The 5,971-nt window shown below is 40.0% G+C and overlaps 1 non-coding gene across 1 annotated transcript; it reads left to right on the top strand.

Moving 5' to 3' along the window:
- The first annotated feature begins 2,492 nt into the window (after positions 1–2,492).
- Positions 2,493–2,563, top strand: TRNAG-GCC. The gene has a single exon. It is a non-coding gene; the product is annotated as a tRNA-Gly (tRNA).
- The last annotated feature ends 3,408 nt before the right edge of the window (positions 2,564–5,971 follow it).

Genomic DNA, 5,971 nt, shown 5'->3' with positions numbered 1-5,971 from the left:
AGGATCCATCAATGGGTCCCAAGAACTACAGACCCATTAGTTTGATTAGACTCGTATACAAAGCCATGGAAATGATTAACAATGACATAGGACGTCCTCAGATACCGGGCCTGGCCAAGTTTGGTTTCATCAAAGGCAGATCATACCTACTGAACTTGGTGGACCTGTTTGAGAAAGTCACCAAGGAAATGGATGAGGGCAAGATGGTGCATCCTACCTACCCTGACCTAGCTAAGGCTAGACTTCTTAGGGGAGACTTATGCCTGGGCTACAGAGCAATCCAAGAGCCAAACCTAATGAACTTGCTGCATATCCATAAATCAAATGGGACTAGGGCTACCCATTCCGGGGACCTAAATATGGCCTATGACTTAAACAGGACATGCTGGAGGGACAGATTTATCTCCTAGTGACTGCGACATCTTTGGAACATAGGTTCATAGGTTCATAGGTAGGTACTAGGCTAGGCTAGGCTATCTACCGAAGGCATTTATAAGCCTAGCCAGAATGTGTTGGCTTTCACCACCCCCTTAGATTAGTTCCCTGTGCTTCTGTCCAGCAGAGCCACTGAAGTGATTCCCGGGGTAAACTTTCCATTTCCCATCCACTCATCAAGGTTTCTCTTGAAGATTGTTAGCGAGGAGCTCTGCCTAATGTAGATTGGAATTTTGTTCCAAAGCATGGGAAGTCTCTGGGACAGGAATCTATCCCTCCAGCATGTCCTATTTATTGCTGTGGTGAGGTTTATATCCCTAAAGCAAGTGGCTCGCGGGGATAAGGTTTTCTTTAGGTGGAGAATGTCCATCAATTCTGGGTTGGACATGGCCTTGTATGTCAGGCAGAGATCACCTCTGAGTAGGCAGTATGCAACCGAGTACAGCTGGAGTTTCTTCAGTTGAGCTGCATAGGGCATCTGTTTGAGGCCAGTGATCCTCTTGGTGAGGTACTTCTGTGGTCTTTCTAGCTGTTGCAGGTGTCTTGTAAGGTACATCCCAAATGGGGCATTGTACTCTATGATGGGTCTGATGAGTGATGAGTAGAGGGGTACAACAACCTCTTTTGATCTGGATGCGAACCCTTTTGTGATTAGGTGGGCCAGGTAGAAGGATTTTCTAACCACTTTGGCAATGTGATTATCAAAGTTGAGATTACTATCTACTTGGGTCCCCAGATCCCTTATTACGTCTTCTGTATTTAGGGGACTACCACCTATGTGGTAGTTTGTGGGTACTTTGTTTTTCCAAAGGGAATGACTATGCACTTTTTGGCATTTAGCTTGAGGCCATGATTTTGACACCAGGTATCCGTCTCAGTGAGACCCTTTTGGAGGATGTCTGTGTCATCCGGAGAGTCAGTTATAGCCCCTAGTTTGCAGTCGTCTGTGAACATGGTCAGCCATAGTCCCCCTGTGATTGCCTGTACCTCTGAGAAGTATATGCCGAACAGGAGGGGTCCTAGGACTGAGCCCTGGGGAACTCCACCTGTAACCGATTTAGAGTCACACTTAGCTCTCGCAACTCTCACCATTTTGGTTCTGTCCATGAGCCAGTTGGCAACCCATCTTGTGACATAGGGGTTTATGTTCAGGCTGGTGAGCTACAAATTCATGTGAAACAGTGCACCTCTGGGCAAGTGGATGGGGCACTGTAAATTCTTGCCGGGGCTAAAGCCCACAACCCTCCTGGACACAGGCAGTCATCACTAAATGCAACCTTGGGAACTGACTAGCATTTCTATGGTATTACATTGGATGAAATGACTAGGCTTAAAATGACCTCCGGGTCGAAAGCCTAGTAATCTCCTATGATCCTATGATCTTTTCATTCTGTGAGCTGAGCCTTTGCTGGAAGAGTTGCTTATTTGAGAGCTACATTCATAGACCAAACTGCCCCCTTCCTTCATACTGACATGTACAACATTTAATAAGGGAACTACAGCATTCTATTTGGGAAGCTGGTTTTAATGGTAATTATTCTTCTGACAAAAAGTAAACCTGATCTACTAAGAGGAAACACAATGAAATACAGAGGATATTTGAAGACTTTTACTGGGCAAACACAACTTTTGTCCATTAAACTGCGTTACATCACCCCTGTATTTCAAAAAGAGTCTGTTAACTCATGGAGCTGACATTTATTTTCTTAGTTTCATTTACATATTTTCCCATGATGCCTTGAAAAAAAGGAGGGTTGTAAGTTTCTTTGCACATATATTTTTGTATTTAAGAAGGATTTTTGCATCTCAGTAGTTCATATGCCTTCAGTGGGATATGTGCTTTCTTGTTTCCTGTTTAACATTGTAGTTTTCAGTATGGGGATTAAAGCCTTTGTTGTTTCAGTTGTTGTTTACATAAGATTTTAAGGTGTCATTGCTCTGGTTACTGCTTTCCCCAAGTTAATAAAGGGTCTGTTTACACATTTTCTTTGATACTACAGTAAGACCATGTTCTCTGTATTACAAAAGTGATATAAGCCAGGTGTTTAACAGCTGGAGCATTGGTGGTTCAGTGGTAGAATTTTCGCCTGCCACGTGGGAGGCCCGGGTTCGATTCCCGGCCAATGCAATAGGATTTTTATTTTCAAAAGTGCACTGGTCATAGATATTGCAACAGCTGTACCATAACAAATTCTGCCTTTCTAAAGGAAAACTACATTCTCTGATATCATTAACCATATCATAAAGTTACTTTCCTGTACCTATAATATCGTCTGAATGTCGTTTAGTGCCAGACGTCCTTCACTACTTATAGGCTTCTTCACTTTGATTTTCTTTCCTATGATACATCATGATAGGCACACAAATAATAATAACTGTTCGAGACATCTTTATATGAGGATGGAATAATGCATAAGCAAACATTTAAGTACTTTCATATTTTGGCTTGTGAAGTGTTACGTTTTATCCATGTGAGGGCAGAAAATTAAGAACAGAATGAAATATAAAAAGCAGCTTTTATCTGCCTGCTATCAGTTTGAAATGACAACTGTCAGTCACAGCTGAGTGAGCAGAGATGAAAACAGAAGTTTCACCAATACCTATTCTAAAGACATAAACCTGCATCCCAGTATTAACAGAACCTGTTGATAGGATAGGTATCACTCACAAAGGATTTCATATCTATGGAATAAGCTTCCGCTCCACATCAAACAAAGTAACTTTCCAGCTGTCTTTGAAACCAACCTCGATGAGGGGATGGAGATCACTATATTCATCCCAGGCTACGTTCTAAGGCTTTTATACACAAACCACCGGTAGTGGGACTCACAGTTTCTAGGCTTGAAATTATCTGCTCAAAATGACCTAATATGAAGCTATGAATCTGTGAACTTTGTTAGCTAAGAAAGAGTTTGTAACAGACAGTCTAGAAACTACAGCTCTTGATATTTTAAAAAAACCTTATATTTACCTACTTTGTACTGAAGGATGTTTAAATGCATCATGAAAAAGTATTTAGAAGGTTTTAGTTTGCACACATTAGAGTAATCGACAAGAAATGTAACACTGACACCATTTACAGAAATAGTATAAGTAGGCTGTGATTCGTAGCATTCTCACTATAACTAAATGCAGAAAAATGCTTATTTATTATGTTTTTGCAAATCCCATTACAGAATTCAGAAGAACAGACTGGAAAACAAAATCTTGTCAGTATGGCAGTCTCCAGTTTGGCATGTAAGAAATTAAGATATAATTTAAAGCAGTTGGAGTGATTCTGTTACATTAGTATTGAACAGAATATCAAAATACAACAACAAGTTTGAGTGTTATACTGCAGCCAAAGGGTATAATTTATACACCACTATTTATCTTGATTTATTTTTGAAGTAGTCTGCAGTAATTTACACTAATTTAGACTAAGAACACAGACACACACACACACACACACACACACACACACACACACACACACACACACACACACACACACACACACTCACACACAGTGAAGGCAGCACCACCAAAATTCAGGCCTTTCTTTGTAATGTGAAACATGCAATGACAGCAGCCCCTGACATGACAGATGAGCTTTTACATTTATAGGTGGTGATTCAAACACAGTGCAGAATTTCAGAAATGCATGGGAGATGGATAGGAAGCTAAGAGAGATGAAAATAATAAAAAAGTAAGTTGAAACCAGATATTTGTCACTATTTGTTTTGCAGTAGTAGATAATAAAATGGGTAGGTTAGAGGACCCTGTTGAATGGTGGCAGAAAGTTCAAATCTCAGCAGGGACAGCTTGCCACACATGTACAAACACCTTGTCCACAATGTGCTTTATTGTTTCTGTTCTACTTTACCAGATTAATTTAACTTAAACTGAAGAATCAGTTGGAGGTGATAATGCAGCTATAACATAGAACAAAATGGTAAAATGGAAAGATTTTACTGTATTGTGCAATGATAAAACTAAATACAAAGAACTAGAACTCAGATGTTTTGAATAATAGATAATCTGGTAACCAGCTCAGTGCGTTGGGAGAGCAGGAAGCAGCAGAGTGAGAGAGAGAAAACAGAGAGACGAGAAAGAGAGAGAGAGTGGCACAGGACAGCAGAGAAGAGATAAAAGGATGCCGACGAGGTGAGAAGGCAGGAGGGGTGGATTTCATGATAATCAGTGTAGAAGTCTGCAGCGAAAATCAGTAAGCTCCAAATTGTACTACAGCGCACTGATCGTTAAATGCTGATATGGACTGTACAAGAAACAGGGATATCATAATGTATACATATATCATATATTGCACATTTCTTTATAAAAAGATTTACACCAGACAGCAAATCCAATTCAAGACACCACCATTTGCAGTTCTACCCATATTACTGATTTTAAATATCTCAGCAGCAGTTAGCCAATCTTTTCTGTGTAACTCAATACATAATAAATATACCCCACCACCTGTAAGGTTTCAGACAGGAAAACATCATTTTATCCAAGTTTAGAAGGTGTGATAAAATTCTTGAAAGCATTGCTAGAATCAGAAAGCAAATCCACCACTATTCAATGTAAACATATGTTTATGAACTAATGGCTACCTACCCTGGTACTAATTAAAAAAACCTGAACAAATATTATCTAGAGGGATGGGATTCAAAGTGTGGATTTGGAGACTTAATTTGCATTGGGGCAGAAGGGAGAGAACATCTGTTGGGGGGACTTCTAATGTACTCATGTAAAGCAAATGGTTAGGATAACTGCTTATTACATATATATGTTGCCTTTTTGATGTTTTATACTAAGTAGTTCTTATTCTGCACTGGATGTTTACAGGTTCTTTATTTTCAATAAATATTATAATGTTAAAAAAGTTAAGCGGTTAACTACCAGCTGGCAGATACTTAACCCTATATGTTCATTAAACTGGACATTATTTATTTATGTTTCATTGACTAGGTTAGTCCCTCTAGGCCAGTGGCCACTGTTTTGGGAAGACCCCAGGTAGCATTCACAATGACTAGGAAAAAAAACTACAGCTACTATTTTAGAGTAGGGGCAATAGAGGGTACAGATATCTGCTGTTACTACCACAGAGGTGGCAGGAGGACGAATACCATGGCAGAAGTGCTAGGACAGGAGAGTAGCATTCAGGTAAGCAAAAGGTGACAGATGTTGCCGAATAAGAGAAATAACCAGGAAGACATGCAGTTGCAAAATGCTGAGATAAGGCACAAGAATGTGATAGCCGAAGAGGTGTAGTGTGGATCAGTTAATAGGAGTGATGGAAGAGACACATATTATACAACTACAGCTGGGTAATCTGAGAATGATGAATGTCTGCTTTTAATGTAGCAAGGAGACCTCAGGGACAAGTCTACATCTCCATGGGGAGAAGCGGCTGAAAATCATTTAGAGAGTCACATGATTGTCAAAAGACTCTGATGAATGCAACTTTTCTGTAAGGGACTGCAAATGTTAGTAATACACCTGATAAAAATCATATGTAGCAGTGACAGTTTCCAGGCAGCACAGCAGA

This window comes from Protopterus annectens, chromosome 12.part0, assembly GCF_019279795.1.
Source record: "Protopterus annectens isolate FY-2018-M chromosome 12.part0, PAN1.0, whole genome shotgun sequence".
Classification (NCBI taxonomy): domain Eukaryota; kingdom Metazoa; phylum Chordata; order Ceratodontiformes; family Protopteridae; genus Protopterus; species Protopterus annectens.
This window is presented reverse-complemented; position numbering and strand designations above follow the sequence as displayed.